We start from the raw sequence: 19,086 nt of genomic DNA on the forward strand, positions 1-19,086 counted from the left end.
TTATTTTGCAGACAATGTGATAACAGCCCCAAAACAAAAAATCCATGGTGCTTCTCAGCAATGTCCAATTTAGACAGAAAAGAACCAAACGTTCAGAATGGAATTGGGCCTTAGATGATGTGCAGGTGTAATGCTCAAGCAGAAATAACAATAAACCAAAGATATAGGTTGTTTTACATAGAAAACATGCTGATGGGCAGAAGAATAAAGAAAACAACACCGTTAAATCTACGCACAAATCTAACAAGTGGGAACATCTTTACACACACACACACACTCAGCAAAAAATGATTATTTGCCACTTTGAAAGCACATGATGACTAAAATAAATGTTATTTGTTTCTCAACAGCTTCACCATTTACTTGCATAGAGTGGAAATATTTTTGGCAAGTTTTGAGAAGTACAAGATTTTCACAAGGACGTTGAGCTGCAGAAAAGCTGGCTGGGAGTGGCGAGTACTGCTTGAACTATCAAGAGAACAAGAAATAGAAGTACATTTCAAGTGCAATATGTTTTGAATGGCCTGTTACTTAAAAACCATTGACCTTTGCTTTTACCCTCTTGAAACTTTTCAGAAAAGCTCTTTGGTCCTTCTGGAGAAATCCGGCAATTTTCAGGATAAACTATTCCAAACTAACGTTATTGTAAACCAAAGCTGGTAATTTCAATGGGATTTGTAGAAACCTTGCGTATGGAAAGGGGACTCCATAAAGCTAGCAGAAAAAAAGCATTTTGTAAAACAACATGGCTTTAATTTTAAAAGCAGCTGTTGCAAGAATCAAGTGTTCTTTTACTTGTCTTTGATATACAAATGTACAGCAGCAATATGTAAAATTTGTGAACTAGTCCATCCTGAATAAAAATCAAATTACTTCGGTCTTGTCAATCTACCAAATCTTTCATCTTTTCCCTGGTTGCCTTTTCTTGCTACATTTCCTTTATCTCTGCTTGCAGTTTTAAGAAGTGAATGGCAAAGAGTCATCTCCAGTTCATCTGAAGATAAAACCCATTAAGCTGTTGTATTCACATTTAATTAATGTTTTCCAACTCTCATTTCCTATTTGCCTCGTGAAAATCTTGCCTAAAGTGCCATATGCCAAATAAAATAACTCAGGTAAGGGATATCTGATCCCAATGTTTCACAGGAGATGATTGGATAAGATAACTCCAAGGAGTTGATCATTTTTATTATTTGTGGACAGCCTTTCTAGCCGAGTTCATTCGCTGCAGACAGACTCTTATCCCTTAGGGCTGGATGGTGCAAGCTGAGCCGCTCCTTTTATTTTTCAAGCATTGCCTGATACTGATACGGTTGCACTTTAATCTCTATTCATTCAGATGGTGGCTAGTTACTCGGATAAATCAGGTGCTAAAATGAAATGAAAGCTTCTATTTCTGCAGATCGCCCAGTGCTTCCTGACGCTTTGCAAACATTAATCCAAGCAGGACACACGACATCAGCTCTGAGGCTGGGGAAGAGGGTGATTTTCATTTTTACAAGCGGTCAAAGCAAGGGATGGCTTGTCCTCACCGTGACAGAGGTGGCTGGGCACAAGATGCAGTTGATGCAGGGATGGGGTTGTGCCTCAAACCAGAGCTCTCGGCAGCACATGCCAGTAGCTCTCTGGAGCTTGGGTGTGCAATCCTTTTTCTGTCAAGCTGAGCAGAGAATAGCTGCGTAATTACCTGTCTGTGTTTGCCGTCCTGCTGCGGCTGCCATCGCACAAGGGAAAGCACTGAAGCAGCCGGACAAGATTTTTGGGCGGCAAACATTGGGGATGGAGAGCTCAGAGCTGGGGAACAGGGCAAAAAGTGGAGTGATGAGGGGAGGACAGACAGGGCAGCAGCCAGCGGTTGTAATCTCAGTCTGTGATCTGGGTATGACCTAGATGAAAGGAAAATAAAAATCCAAACCCCAAAAAAGCCCACAAAAAACCCAAAACCAAGTCTGAATTTTATGTTGTAATATTTGCAGGGGCGGCCGGCTATGTGTTTATACCAGCGTCCTCCTCAGAGTGTCTGGAGTCAATGATGGGCAGCAATGAGCTGGAAAATACAAGCTGCTGGTGACAACAGAGTATTGCAGAATGGGAAGATGATTCATGAAAATAATATAAGGACAAAATATATACATACACATATATGCACGCACATGCACAAAGGGATTGTGGTTTTAATGTTGCATAATTAATTTTTTAGCTCTCATTGCCACAGTTGTCGACTATTTTAATTGTTTTATTGCTGAACCAATCATGCAGAATTAGGACATTGCCATGAAAGAGTCTGAAATTCTTCCACTATAAAATAACCCTTCAGTCATCTCAGGATATTTCCCTTTAGATTTAAGTATTTTAATACTTCTGGTAGGAGCAAGTGATAAAGATTTGAATATACCTGGTATGACTAGTAAACTGCAAGGATTATTCTTCTCCCTCAAACATTTTTCCCTGGTGATCACTGGTGTTTATATTCTTTATAACACATATTATATTTTAATATATGAATGCTTGCTATGGAGATTTTTCACAGCATTAATTTTATCACTTAACCTTTGTGAAGTGGAATCACACTGTGTTATCATTTGTCCACATTTTATTCGATCATCTCCTTCATTAAACAAGAAACACTAGGTTTTTAAAACCTAGTTAAGCACAATTGTCTCAGCTTTTGTTTATAACTTCTTATGTATTATAGTAAAAAAAAACCCAAACACAACAAACTTTTATCAAGTTGTTAGGCCAACAAATGCTTTTAAGGGTGAAGTTTACAGTACAGGATTTTGACTTATTGGGTAAATATACACATCCCATAGTGGTTCCTTTCTTCACCATGTAGAGGGGATCAGGCAAATTAAGCCAGGTTTTCTGACCTTGCAGAGCTGACAGCTTGATTCAATAGTTATTAGAGGGGAAAATAAAAAGTTCTTCTGACTTTTGTGATTAAATATTCATTTCTTGGTGGATTTGCCATGTTACATTGCAGCGCAACCTCCACAGGCTGAGCTGAACAAATTGAAATGATGTGCGTGGTGAAATCCCATTAAAACCAGTGGCTGCTTAGCCCTGATACCGCCTGCCCAAGGAAGGAGCATCTCCTTCATGGATCAGTCTCTCATTACCAAAGCCCCGCTCAGCCAGGAGACGGAGCAGCAATTAGCTTATAGGCAGTTAATCAAGCATAATAAATGGGTCTTCCATCCAAATTACAGCAGCGTAGCATCCTGCCCCTTTTCTGCATCACCTGGCTGTTACCAGACCAGCAGCTCCATCCTCACCATTCTCGCATCTTCTGCATCCCGAGACAGCCGGGAATCAGAGCAGACGTGCATCGAAATTCCTGCCTCCTATCGAAGAACGAACTCCTGACAGGTCTTTGGAATAAACAAGGAATTATTGAGAGCTCCACGCGGTGCCACGAGGTCATTTCAGACGAAGGGATCAGTCAGGATTTCATAAAGTATTTATTTAGCTGACAAAGGAATTCCCAACCTCCCTTTCATGTACGTTAGAGCTGATGCTAAGTTTCCGAGACAAGGCTCCGATTGTGGCTGTCACCAAACAATGACATATTTCTTTTCTTCTCTTAAATTCTCTGTATCATTCTATATAAGAGGGCAATTTGTCTGTCATGCAGCTAAAGCAGGGCCCACTCACTGCCCTCATTAAACTGACAGCACAGTTATTAGCAGTAAACGAAGCCAACAGGCAATGAATTTAGCCACTGTTTTATGGCGAGCGCCAGTGAGATTTTTTCAGTAATTAATTTGATAAATATATTAATTATGAATTGAGTTGACAGTACAATCAGATTGTCAGCCTTCCAGACAGGCTCTTGTGATAAGTAGCTTTGTGCTGAAGTGGTCGGATTTCAGTACCTGTCATCCTCCGGTGTCAGTCTCTTATCACTGTCCCAGCCATTCACTCTGTAATTTCCTGTGTGTTGTAATTAAATGGTGGCTTTCTGATTGGAAGTGACTCCTCAGACTTAATCTCATTCTCTCAGAATATATTGTTTAAAAAAAAAAAAAAAAAGGTTCTTTGTTTCGGCAGCTTTTAATGTTAAAAAAGGAGCTTTTTTATTTCACTTTTAGTTATTGCCCTCACGGGTGTTTGGGAATGGTTGTGCTGCCTTTGGCTCTGGCATGAGATGGAGTGAAGCATCTGGGCTCTGTCACCGTCACAGAGAACACTGGCATGAGGATATGAAGCCACCAGGCTATGTCCCAATGTCCCACCTGTCCTCTCTCACATGCATCTCCAAACAGGGATCAGCCCAGCACAGTCTGGAGGACTTTGGGAACGGTCACTGCCAGTACCTCTTGCCAGCTTTTCTTTTTTTTTTAAATGAAATTAATTAGGAACAGTGCTTGAGGTCATTTGGCTGGGGAGATACATGTCAAGATAAGATATTTCAAAAACATCCCCTTAATAACTTAATATCAGGTTGGAATTTCGAAGCATGGTAAAGAATTGTTTCAAATTGCGAGTTTAAGCAAGGTAGGAAGAAGTCTTGCAAAAGAAAACAAACAAGAACTATTTAGATGTTCTTCATTTCCCTTTTAAGCCTATCAGGGGGAAAAAAAATACAACACCCCCCGCCCCCAAAAAAACAAACAAACCAAAAACACAACCAAAAATATCCCATACAAACAAACAAAAGACCAAACCTGTGGACAATATTTACCGATTGCAGCAGATGACTGTACTTCCACTTGCCTCTTGTTGGAGCGAAAGGGTGGCCAAAGGATCAGTCCCCAAACTTTAGGTACTATCGAGTCCTTATGTAAAATTCCTCTTTGACCTTGAACAAGTTAGGATGATCCAACCCAGCAAGAACTTCTGTATGTGCTTAATTTAAAGCTGAATTTTAAGCCCACGGACACAAGCATATGGACACATTTTAAGCACATGGTCACAAGTTGCCTCATGGAAGTCTTATTATCTCTGTGCTTAATTTCAATGTTGCATCTTTTTGTGTGCATGCGCCTTAATCTTGAGACTTCTATGGGCCAACTTGCATTCATGTGCACATGCTGTCCAGCTGTCACATGCTTGTCCCAACCCAGAACACCATTTTTTATCAAACCCTATTTTTTCACAACACAGGGAAGAGCATCGCTCATGGGTTCCAGCCATCTGACCAGTATCTGCACATCAGTGTAATGAAAATTTGCTGGCATCTGCTGGAGATGCCCTCTACTTGCCCCAGCTCTGGCCACCAATGCCTTCCAGTCTTTGGGTTCGAGGTCTGCCTGAGCACTGCTGCTTGAATAAGTTTAAGTCTTTCACTAATTTTAGACTAAGGGACTCAAGGCTGTATTAAAACATGAAACATAAATCAGAATCATGTTCTGGCCATCAACGTGAAGCCCAAAAAAAGCTGAAATAGCGACCTACTGCTGGGATTTACATTATATCATACAGCCCGAAGCCCTGCAATGAAACATTAAGGATGGTCTTTTTGAACTTCTCAACAGGGACAGTCTTCATGGATTATTTAAACATAAAAATATACGGCCTTCTGGAAAAGAACCATTTTAGCCTCTAGGGACTCATACTAACTATTGTATTGTAGGAAGATCTATAATTGAGCATGCTAATATAGATATGCTATTGTTTGAGATGAATTTCACCAGACGTGAGCCCATAATTCAAATTATGCCTTAAAAAGATAAATTTAAATATGCTATTGTGTCATTTTACTGATTTGCAGATGCATTCACACAATACAATCTGAATTAAGCAAATACTGGTAAAGAGACTACAATTCACTTTTAAAGGTGCTTTAAATTTTGAACAGTATTTTTTTTCAGCCCAATCCCATAATCATATTTTAAACAAACTAGTTTCTTTATAAAAAATCCATGCCTAAATCTGATAATCTTAAATGTGATTATTTAAGTGTCTTTTAAAAACTGCTATGTGTCTATACTCTGTTCCTTTGAATAAAGCATGTATTGTCTCTATCTATACGCAAATCTTCCATAATGGCATTGAAATTTCTTAGTAAGCTTTGAATTTTCTTGTTACTGAATGTGTTTGGAGCTTGTGGCCAATGCTCTTGGTTTCTCTCACATAGCACGAAGTACTACATTCAATAAAAAATTTATATGATGGCTCAAAAATGGTAAGAAAAAAAATTACAGCATTGACACACTTATAAGGGTGATTAGGTACCTCTCTCTGCAGGCTGGATAATGTTCTATTAACTGCTTTTTCTATGTATTAAATGTTGTCAAGTTGTTCCATGTTCTTACTTCCTTACTTCTGGGGCTGTCACTGATACAAGTATTCCTGAGACAAGCTACTGAGGAACTGCACCATGATAGCTGAATTCAGATTTTTTTCTTTATTTATGGTATGTTTTTTTCCTCTTAAACATCACCTTTAAGTGCAGAGCAAGATTTGCTTTCTGGTGAATGAAAAAAGTGACTTATTCCTCGGAATAAGACTAGGCTTGCCTGCAAGGAAATACATCTTCATCACTTCTGAAAAATTTTAAGCCAAACTGATTGGGTGTCACTTGATAAAGTGCTGGAGAAGAATTATAGATGTATCCTTGTTCCCACTAAACCCAACAGTGAACTCTGTAGCAGAAGCAGCAGCTACAGCTATCAGAGCATCCTCTTTGCTCCCAAGCTGCTGCATGTATCCTGGCACTGCCAGCAAATTGCGAGGAGATTGTGATTATTCAGTATGGAAAATGCTCAGTATTTCCTGAGTGAGTCTTTAATCCTAGTTTGAAGTCATTGCTGCCATTGTAAGGTCCAAGTGGAAACTGTGTCGCTTTTGTGCATCTGTCAGACGCCGCCGCTTATTACGGAATCAGGAATGATAAATATGCGGAGTGCTTTGATGTGAATATCAGCCTGAACTCCTCCAGCGCTCAGGTAGAAAGCAGCTGAAGCTATTGTTTTCATCTTCCATGAAAGGTTGAACAGATGCTTGAAAATAAATAGGACCTGGTAAAATGATAAAAATCCTGGGATAAAAAGCACGACCTCTGTTCTCAGCGCCTGAACTTGAACTATCACTGCGGCTGATATGTATCTCCAAGTATTGTACAGAACTGCCCATTCAGTAACAGCGACTTGCAGCCACAAGAGAAATAAAATCCACATTATCTGTCGAGATTAACTACAAATCCACATCTTCAATTGGCTGAGAACAGAGAGACTTTACAACATCAGCTCCATCATCTGCATGGATGAGGTTACAGGACTGGTCCCAGACTGAGAATTCGGCTTCTAGATGTGACACAGACCTGTTTGGTCCGTTTGTGAGAGTAATTTAGGATCCAAAATAGACTTGAGGCACCCAAAGCTCAAGTGAGCTAGAAACTGGATGTTCATATATTTGTCCACAAAGCTCCATGCAGGGCTGTGGAGAGTCACCCCAACCAGCTCCATGTCAGGCAGATGAAAGATCAGAAAAAATATTACCATGTGAGTGTGTGATCCAATTCGGAGAGCATTAGGATGTATAAACATTCTGCTTCTCAAATGTTTGATCTATTTACAAGGCTGTCTACACCTTTTTTTTCCCCTTTCCACATCTTAGTTTGTGCTTTCTGATGGGTCGTGGAGCAGCAGGCACTTCCAAGAAGTCCTGGCTATGAAGCAGAGACAGCAGAGTTACCCATCTTCATCCTGGCTGCTGCATGAGCCACTCACCATTGCCATTCCTCATTAATTAAAGGCATTAACAGTAAATTTTGCCAGAGCAAAGTGCACAGTTTGAATGTTTTTACTGATGCTTTGAATGAGAAACGCAAGGTGTGAGGAGAAGCTACTGCTAGTGCTGTAGAAACAACCTCTCCTCCTGTTGCTTCTGTGTTTGTGTTTCTTAAAGCAGATTGTTGGTTTCCTGAAATATATCCTTGCCTCCTGACTCCATCAACAGCTAAAATCCCTGTGTGTTTGCCCATAAACCTTCTTAATAAATGCTTTCCAACTTCTGAGTAACAGGTCAAAGACAGCAACTGTTTTGACCACAAGGATTCTGTGTGATTCTGTGATTCTGTGAAAAAAAAAAATAGAGGAGAAACAAAATGAAAAGGTTTTCTCATTCCCCATTACTGGCCATAAGCAAATTAATGTAATTGTCACATTAAAATGAATACGCTTCTTATAGTTTTCTACTGAGGTTTTATTTCCTGAAGAGGTTAGCTGCATATTCCAGTCCACTATGGAAGAAACAGGAAAACAAAAAGGAAAGGGTAGAAAACTCAGCAACAAAAAGGTAAGTCAGAACATCAGTAAAGAAAAAAAAATATATATCACCCTGAGGTACTGGTCCACAAAAGTGTTTTACAATAGCCGAACACAAAAATCAATTCAGAAATACAGTATATCATAGTCCATAAATAACATGTTCAATCAGAAAAGTGTGAGGGGAAAATGACAAAAGGAAAAAAAAACATTCTCCCAAGGGGTCAGTGAGGAGGTGGGGAGGGCATGAGGAGCACATCTGCCCTTTGGAAGAGAATAACACCTTTACTCAGCCACAGCCCAGACTCAAGAGAGCAAAGTTCATGGACACCCCCTGTTCTTGCCTAATCTTCCACAGACAAATGGCAACCTAAAGAAGAACCAGTTCTACTGTACAGTGTGTTCATAAATATACACAATATACTTGGCTCAGGTGGAAAAAGTTCAGTGCCAACTTATGATTCTTTTACATTCCTTCTACATTCAAGGCAGCTGCCTCTAATTTCTGCTAGCCAGGAAATATTTGAGTCTTGAATGAGTAATCGTTTTTAAAACATACTCCATATCACTCCTTTTGGGGAAGTCTTGTCCAGGAGCTGCTGAAACATATTAAACATATTTGATTAAACAGACGTAATAATCCTTTAAGTTTAATCAAGGTAATATCAACCACAGTCGAGAAAAATTATCACGGGTCGTGTTTTAAACACTGTAACAAACAAAACTCTTTTCAGTCATGGTTTATTGACACTGCTTACTGTGAGAAATAGAAAGGTTTTATTTTGCATGTACAGCCAGGTAGAGCAGAGCATAAGTGCTTGTTTAAAGAAAAAAATATATGGTAATAGGAAATTCTAAGAAATGCTATCCCTTGTGGAAACAGGTGTCAGATTTTTGTTGCTTAGTGGCAAAGGTCTTAAGTTGGCCTAAAGCTCAGTGAAGTATTGAAGTAGCTTTATTTTACAGCATTTGTGTAACTTTTGGCATGAATAGTTCAGCCAATGGATGTTAGCACTGGTGCAGCTCCAAGGTCTGTACTTTATACTCTTTGGCTCATGCAAAATGCCTAGGGAGAACACGGCCGCATGTTGAAAACATTGTCTATTATTCAATAAAATAGATACAGCCTCGCTTATGAAGTCCTGGCTTTGGTGGATCTGAGTTTTATTCCTGTTTGTAACATCTCGTCCAACTGTGACTATGGTTCAGGATTTCATTTCACTGGGACTCACTTTTTTTCCAGTTATAAAAGTAGCAATAAAGATATTTAGCTTTTTGTAAAACACTTTGACATCTTGGGATCAACATTACTAGTGAAATGCAAGCCAATACTTCTATTTATCAGTGCCAGACAATCATACCACTACCAAAGTATTATATATATAAATGTGTTTTTTTTTTCCTTACTACTAACCTGCTAACCAGTCAAAAGGCGATTTTTATCATACAATCTACTTGCATAAAATGACACACATGCAAAAGGTGACACTTTGACACTCTCAGACCCTATTCAAATCCTGCCACAGATTTCAGCCAGTGTCTCCAGTTTTCCTGACAGAAATACATACACTCTGCCTGTGGGAAATGTGAGAACCAGTTCAGGTCAAATAAGAGTTTATTTAACTACCACCAGGAATCTATCTAGATTAAAGATTGCCATCGTCTTTTGTTTCTTGTGGTCTTCTCATTCCCAGCTTTAAGGTGGGTGAGAAACAGAGGAGACCAGATATCGTGGTGGGTGACAGTTCTCTTGAATTTACCAGGTTTGAATAAGCAACGGCACTGAACTAAAATTCTGAACCTTCTGAGGTTCATCCATCACTTTTACTAAATTACCTCTTCATCCCCTTTTCTGCTAAGAATCTAATTTTTATAGCACTGTAGAGAATTTTTATAGCACTGTACTTTATCTTGTCACAGTATTTTTTGTCATTATTTTCGTCTCAGTGAACTCTTGAATGATACTAAATAGACTGTGAGAGCCTGACTGGGAGATAATGAGAGAGGTGTTACCTTTGCAAATGTTAATAGCTCGCCCCCCTAGCCTTTTGCCTGGGAAATCAGGGTTTGTAGCCTTCTTGGGCAATATACAGAGAAATCATCTATATTTAGACAATTTGTCCCTGCTCCTTGCAGGAGGGTTGGACTAGATGACCTTTGAAGGTCCCTTCCAACCCAAACCATTCTGTGATTCTATATTTAGTTTTGCTCTTTTGCCAGTAAAAGGGTGAGATCAGACTTTTTGTTTTCTGGCAAGGTTGCACCTACAAGGTTGCTGAGAGTCTGATTTCTTTGTGATACAGAGAAGGTTGAAATGAGCTGCTAAAGGCTGAGGAATTAGATGTGTGTTTTCCCCATGCAAATCTACAGAAGAAATGCTCGCAAGCTGTCTGTCAGTATTTGCATTTCTAGGGGCAGAGCCACATTTTTTTTTACAGTCATATGGCTACAGAGAACTCCCATGCCGAACTACTTTTTATCTAGAACAACTGAGACAGGAAAAAGGGATGAAGTAACTTGTGTGAGGCCATATATGACCCTGTCAGCCACTTTCGCACTGTCCGTGTTTGCAAACAGCTTCCTCCTGGGTTGAGTTTGGAGGAAAGGTTTAGCTCTTCATGTGTGCAGAGCTGATGCTTAGATAAAAGTTGGCATTTTTCCCCTCATCCAGTTCTCTCTCCCCTCCCTCACCCTAACCTGATGCTAGGTCCTGCAAAATGATGTTTTTCTAAATCGAGACCAAATAAATGTGTATGAAGGTCAGGGGTGGCAAATTTAGCTAAAGATTTTAGTTTTGCTAAGTGTTCGCCCAGCCTAACTCATATATTTAATTCACCTGAATATACAATCCTGTGCAGAAAGCCTAGAGGCAGAAAAGTCATTTAAACTTCCACAGCCATAAAAAATTTGTTCAATTAATACACTCCTGCACCAGACAGCTAAATCTTCACTCCCTATTACACCTCCTTCATCCTTCCCCTGGTAGCAGAATGAATATGAAAGTGCCCTGATGGTGCAGCCAAGAGAATGCACCCAGAGAGCTGGATGCTCAGCAATCCCAGCCAGCCACCCTAAGGCTAGATGTAATTATGAGCTGAGCTTTGGAGCAGCTGAGAACATCAGCCACTCACTGCAGCAAAGGAGAGCTCTGGAGTAAAGCTGTTCCCGTCCCACACAGAGCAAATAGGTGCAGCAGAGGCAGGCATTAAAAGTACCTAAGCAAGTAGTGGATCCCTACAAAGATCTTCCTACTTGAGGGGAGTGATGGAGGTGCAAGGAACAGACCCTGATTTCTAGACAGATGCAGTGAAAGAGCAATCTGGGACTGAGACAGCTGGGTCTGTCCAGCCTGGAGAAGAGAAGACTGAGAGCTGATAAGTATTTCAATGGTGGGTGTCAAGAGGAGGGACCAGACTTTTCTCAGTGGTGCCCAATGACAGGATGAGGGGCAACGGGCACAGACTGAAGCACAGGAGGTTCCATCTGAATGTGAGGAGAAACTTCTTCGCTTTGAGGTGCCAGAGCCTGGCCCAGGCTGCCCAGAGAGGCTGTGGAGTCTCCTTTGGAGACATTCAAACCCGCCTGGACACGACCCTGTGTGATCTGCTCTGGTGACCCTGCGCTAGCAGCTGGGTTGGACTGGATGATCTCCAGAGGTCCCTTCAACCTCAGCCAGTCTGGGATTCTGTGAAACTCATCACAGGACTTAGCACGCTCCCACAGACTGTCCTGTTTTACAACAAGGGTGCTTCCAGCAGGTAACCTCAGAGCTGCCTCTGAGTGTCTTCTCAATTCATCTCGGCTTCCCATCTCTGCCTATGAAAACTGGAAAACCTCAGGGAAAATATTTATACAAAGTGTCCCTAGCTCTGCAAGGCAGTAACAAAACAAAAATGTTGACTTCTATAACAGTGCCAAGCACAGGAAAAAGTCTTCTGGATATAGTTACATTCGTAACATGGACAAGCAAGAAGCTGGCTGCAGATATACATTGTACACATAGAGGTAGGACGAGAGGGAAGTAAGTATTAGTGCACTGAGAGCCACAGAAGGGCAGGGAAAAGATCTGACAAAATCTGGGCTGTCTTCCTCTTGTACTGCCCTCCCCAAGCCTGTGGGTCTGTGTGTACTTTGCACAACGTTGCTTTCCACCTCTGGTTCATGAATCTTGAAGAAGTTTGTGATCTGCTGCATTAATTTACCCATATTACTGCCTGGGCTTTAGCATCACCAAAATCCTACAGACAAATCTCAGCATCAATATGAGTGGGATTAACCGGACAGGAGGCTATAGAATCAACACCGGATTGTCTCTCTGGTAGGATTTGGGAACGGGTCAAATGGAGATAAACCTTTGCCTACCCTGGACCAGAGTCTCAGAGAACAGGAGGGCAAATACAAATAAAGAAATTGGAAGAGAGACTCTGCCTAATGCAACCACGAAATCTGCAACATTTGGAAAACACCTAAGGTTTTCTTCCTAAAGTTTGCAGGTTTTGATTGCCTAGGGCTGCAACACAGCTTGAAAGCAGCTTGGATTTACCTAGGCTCAAGCTTAGCTCAGGAAATGCTCTATGACCATCAGCCTGGTGACATGGTTTGTGACAAACACTATTGAGCAAGAAAGCTTAAAAAGCAGCAAAGTTGAAGTGGAAAAGACCATGAGAGTTTGAATATCATCACAACTGAGAGGATTAAGAAATGCCAAAAGATCCCAAAAGGCTCATGCAGATGATCAGTTCAGTAGAAAAATATCTGCCCCTTCTATCATAGAATCACAGAATAATTTTGGTTGGAAGAGACCCTTAAGATCATTGAGTCCAACCAGTCCTAGCTTTAGCAAGACTGCTTTACAAGCACCCTGATCTGTGGTGGTCATGGCTAGCAAGGGTGACAGTAAGAGTACAGCTGTACCACTAGTAGACATCATTTTCAAACCTATTTCTGAGGTTTGCATTCCCTCCGGGAAAGCTGCATAGCTTCATTAAACTCTTCTATGTCTGCATCAGCACTAGGACAGGGTTGGACTCAGCCTTTAGGGGTCAGAATAACCTCTTGCAGTCTTAGAAGAAAAGTATAAATGGAAGAGCCCTCACTGAAGGTTATCCCAGTTCGCCTCCTCTCACTGTTGAGCTTTGCCATCCAGACTGCCAGGGAAATACTGAATTTTGCACCTTTTCTTTTTTTAAAAAATAACTTTTAAAGCTTTATCCATATGGGTAACTTTCATCGGTTGCCTGAACTGAAGCACTCAGGGCTACCATGTTCCTGCAAAGTCACATTTGTTATTTATTTTACTGGTATTCAGCTGAAAAGCCTCTTGTCACTAACTTGTTACATTCCTGCTGCACGCGTGTCCATGCTGGTGTTCGCAATTGTCCAGTTTCTCAAATGTACACTATCTATTTAAATCTTCCAGTCCCAGTTTCTTGTCTTACCTGCTGTACAGAGAGAGCGGAGCCAGGGAGGGTGGAGGTGATGACAGTGGGGTTTTTTTATCTGTAAATCTCTGGGGGGATAAGGTTGCATGGTTTGCAATTAGACAACCAGGTACTGTGGCTGAGGACATCATTTCCTTCAGCAGGTTATCATTTTGAAAAAATCGGGAACCTTTTAATATACAGTATATCTTGCTGAATCTATTGTGGCTTTCTCTTAGCCAGCTTAAAAGGCTGAGCTTAATGACCTTTAACTCTTCTGACAAAAACAAGGGTTTAAGCTGGGTTTCTTTACCCCTTTCTTCATATCCAGCTTAGAGCTGCACGGTGAACACTTTGCAATGCAAAAGGCAGAGAGAGCTCCAAAGGCAGCTCCCTGCTGACACGGCTCAGATGGGTTCTCACAGCAGCTAAGCCAAGTCCAGCTTATCAAGGCTAAGCCTCCAGTTCTGGCAGTATTATCTGTGTAATGGCCATCAGACGCAGCCCAGTGCTGGGTTACTGGGGCTTGTCTTTTGTTGCAGAAGAAACATAGAGCTACATTTATGAAAGCAACTATGTGACAGATGATGCTGAAATTCCCATATTTTTTTTCCTTCCCGATTGTGCAAAAAAAGGAGAAACTGCAGCTCTAAGCTTGCACTTCCAAAAGGTGTAGAAAGAGATTTAGGACTTGGAAAAGAAGACACTTGGAAAAGATGGTGCTTGTAAAATTCTCAGTATTTTTATACCATGGGAGACCTACGTTGTAGACTGGAGCAGTTGAGCAGGGCATGGACTGCTGCTTAGGCTGTTGTTGTCTTCTGGGTTTTTTTGCCAGCATCCCTCTGAATGGAAAAATCTTTTCCTCAATGGTATTTCTAGAATATCTCCAACTATCATTGCAATACAAAAACAATATTCAAAAAACGTTTGTTACAACCTGGTGATGTGAAGAAGCCTGCTCTGTGTGAAAAAGTTATTTCCATACTCTCTGTGCCAGTGTTTTGTGCACCACTGGTCAGGAAGCTTTCTGATAATAACCCAAACTGCTTGTCATCAGAAGCTTTTTCTCTGACAGAGGTAAACATTATGTTGTTAAGACTTTTTTTTCATGAAGAGGTTCCAACATAGGAACTCTTCACTTTGACCAGACTGTTCAGACTAAATTGGCATTAACGCTCTTTGTTTAAATATGGTTTTTCTTTTTGATCAACGAGCCCAGGTGATTGATTTTTTTAGCTATAGGAGATAAGCATTTCATTTTTAATATCTGTTGCCCCAAGCTACAGGAACAACAGGATAGCTCCTCCAAGCTATCATTGGGTGAGGTTTTGTCCTTTGTTCAACAAAAATGCCCTGACGTAGTCAGTCTTTTCCCAGCAACAAGGAGTTTAGTCTTTCAGACCTATAACAATGCAATGCCAGCAAAAAAGTTTTATCTTAATTTCCTGATGCCAGCTACATGATATGACAAGAGTTATAAAGGATCATTTATCTTGTCAGACAGAAGGGGCCATCATCACCAGACCCCAGAGACTGATCTTCAAGGTCTCTCTGAAAAATTATGCACCTTAAAAAGCCTGATCCCAAGCCAGCAATCAGAGCAATACCCATATATAACTGGAAAGACAGTCAGTAGGGTGGGCTTTGAACTTCAGTGGTATTTTAACTGGCGTCTTCTATCATCGGGCTGCAATTTCCCTTTGGAGAAGCTGTTGTCTTATTTCTCAACATGATTTAAGTAGAGTTAGCTGGAAAAAACATCGTTAAAATGAAAACATTTGCTTGAAAATTTTGTTTTCAACACATTGCCCCTCCTGGAATTGTGTGGTTTTAAAATTACTTCTAATTCTCTTCATTAATAAAAAAGATATTTTCTGTGAATTCTTCCCTTCGCCTTCTCAATCTCTGTTTTTGAAGAATGGCATGAAGAAGGCAGAATAGTGCCTCTTACTATCTGACCTGATCAGCAAGCTCAAATTATTTAATGAAAATGAGGGCAAAAAACTATTTTTCATTATTATGAACAAATGACAAAGAGGTAGATGGAATTTAGTAACAGCATTAAAAAATAGTGACATGTAGGGCTCTAACTTACCATTTTTTACTCACAAGAGGGATTTTACCTGTTTGTCTGGACACATTAGTTCAGCAACCAGTTAACAAATTCGCTGCTAGAAATTATTAGAACAGAACAGGAAAATAATCTGTCTAATATGCCTAATCTCTTTGTGCCTTTGCACACAGAGTAGATACCTTAATCCACCCTTGAGTGTAATTTTTGTCATTCTGAGACAGCCAACAGTGTCTCTTGATGAAGTTTCTGCAGGGAATGGGACTCCTGCTTGTCCTGCACCATCTGCCATCCCTACATGGGGAACATTATTTGTCACATGTGAAATTATTGGTGTTTAATATTATTTATTGGTTATCCAGATTAAGACTTCATCACGTATTCTCATTCCATGGGTTGCTCCATGACAAGTTCCTGGAAACACTTTAATTCTCTTCTTTATATCTCCCTTCATGAAGAATTTATCTTGTTATAATTCAGAGGCAAATTTTTCTGTTATATTTGCTTATATATAATTTTCTTGTGTCTCTGTATGGGAATATGTGTCCTTTAGGTGTTAGATCTCTATTATACCCACTTAGTGAGCTATTACGACACATTTTGTTTCTCAGATACGTGATTAGTTGTTACATCTCTTAAACCTCCCATTTGATGAAGGATGATGCGTTGCTGCAGTGGCACAAGGCAAACACTTAAACTGATGCTACATGGTGTTTATGCTACAGCAGACAGGAATCTATTTGGAACCAATTTTTTTTCCACCATTCAATTCTATGCAAAAACTTTTATGATCAAGACGGAAAGCTAAATAAAAATAAGTTAGAACAAATGACATGAGCACTTCTACTTGTCTGTACCAGAAAAAGGGATAAGAAAAGGGGAGTTTTGGGTGGTGAAATTTTGATTAGTGCTATTATTTGCAGACCAAGTGAACCATTCCCAGCCAAAAACAAGCTACAGAAGTAGGAACTATTTGTACATCACCAGGGCAGAACAATCATTTCATGTTGTCAGGATTTAACCCACATTTCAGGATTGCTTTGAAATTTTTTCCTTCTTGGTAATTTAATTCTCTTGCAGTCCTCTCTCACTGGATTGAGAGAATTGTTTTCTTCTATCCCTCTTTTTCTCCCCCCACCCTCCTTTTTTTAAATGGGAGATATGATTTATACCTGTTTCGGAGAATATGCCACAATAAAGAATCCATTTCTTTCAAGGTTTTTTAAATCTCCTCAGAGAGCGAAAGTAGCATTTGTTGAAATTAAGGTGCATTTTGCCAGAAATGTGATGCTAATCCTCTTAGTTTTAATGGTTTTGAAATGGTTTGTATAAGAAGGTAAACAGCGTAGTTGATTAATAGGAAGGAAGTCAATTGGCCATGTTGCAAGTGTTATACGCTGTACTGTACAATAGTTCTTTATTTCTACAGAGTGAAACACAGACTGGTCTCCTTTTTAAAGTTTTTAAGTGAAAACTGATACATGTTCTTATACTGTACAATTCAGAAATGTTTGATTCCAGCACCAGAAAAAGCAAGCAGTGCACTTTTGAAATAGAAGTCAAACAAATATCACAGATAAGACATTGACGTGACACCAGTTATCTTCCCTTTTTATTGAAAATAGGCAGATATAATGAGGTGCTTCACATTTTAAAGTCTTAAATCTTAGAAAGCTCCAGGCCTAGATGGTTTTGATTTTGGCTTATTAAACTTGCAGTGTGGGGAGCGGGGGGAGGAAAGGAGATGGAAGGACTCACTTACCACTGTTATTTAACCTTTTCATTGGCCAAAGAGATTTTCGCCTGTAATTTATTAAAAGGGTTGTTCATTCCTGAGTTACTTCCCAGTGTTTCCTATCCGAGTTCAGATGCCAAGACTCACTCAAGCCAGGCAGGTGCCCCAGTAGGTCCCCTCCCCATCAATAATTCACCCCTATGTCTCCCAGACACTCTTTACATGTAAGGTGATAGGAGCCAGCAGTTACCTCAATTCTTTTGTCTGGTGCAATAGCAAAACTCTTGCTGTCATGAGCCATGAGGCTGAACACTCATGTCAGTTGTAGTCCATCAATTAACACTTAGCAGTTAATCGCTCCAACAAAAGTGTGAAGTGGTTGAAGATCTGAGCAACAGAGGCAGTAGGTAACCCAAGAGCTTTGAAGGAAGATGTGGCTGCAGTTACAAAAGATGGCTGGGACAGAATTTCAGGGTTTAAATAGGGAAGAAGACAACATAAATTTGAGAAGTAACTGAGAAATAATTGGAAGACAAAGCTGGGATGGATGGAGGGAATTCCCCAGGGCAATTGCCCACTGTTGCAGGAGCAGAACTGCCTTCATCCTCTTTTAAAGACATTCTTTATGGTAAATGCAGTGAAATATTGCAACATAATTTAAAATCAATGAAGGGCTGTCTGAGGGCCATCACGTTATCTCTTGCACCTTTGTTCTGACTAGAAAGTTTCCTTTTCTAAAGCTGGCTCTGAAGACCCTTTCTAGCTGTGGCAAGTAATCAAAATGATCTGGTTTGAAAAGGTGACTTTAAAAAAGTTTGTGGAACTAAGTATTCCTTCTCTTTTTTGGGTCTAATGACAGATTAATATGAGTCAAAAATAGATAATGTTAATTTAAAAACAAAACCCCAGGACTACTAGAATGATTCTGGGCTTTGTGTCAGGTTTAGACACCACAAACCAGTGTCTTCACATGTGCAGTGGTGTTTCAGCAGATAAACTTGAAACTCTGATCATTTTTATTTGTAAATGAGACAAAAATCAGACATGTTATTATATACAGGGTGGGAAAAAGGCATGAGTAAACCCACAATAGATTGCAGTCCTTTTGTGTAATTATCTCTGAGTGATGGGAAGCTCTCCAGAAGCAGTTTGACCTACTGGGTTTCACTGATGTCTATTGCTGCTCCATTCCACAAACACCTTTTCTTTCAGCTTTGAATAAAGAACAATTTTTACAAAGCATTAATTTATGACTCCATCGCATCTTGCAAATCGCAGCTCTCATTTAGTGAACCCCATGAGTAGTATAAATAATTAACTCTCTGTCTTCGTATTAAGCCACAAGTAACAGAATTATCTATGAGCCTTTGAGAGCTATATTTGCCTCCTAATCAATAATTTGTTATTGACTCAGCATTAGGACTTGGCAGCTTTATAAATTTATCGTGGGGTAGAACACTTGTAGAAATAGTAGGAAAACTACTAACCATTCTCCTTTTTGCATTACTCCTGGTGAAATAACAGAATTTCTGCAGGAATACAGCTAAGCACAACATAGCACAGAATATGTGTTAACAAACATGTCTGTATGATGACATCTAACTATTGCCTCTTCCAACACTTAATTTTTCCTTCCAAGTTGGCTAC

The sequence above is a fragment of the Nesoenas mayeri genome (assembly GCF_963082525.1).
Source record: "Nesoenas mayeri genome assembly, chromosome: 7".
Taxonomy (NCBI): domain Eukaryota; kingdom Metazoa; phylum Chordata; class Aves; order Columbiformes; family Columbidae; genus Nesoenas; species Nesoenas mayeri.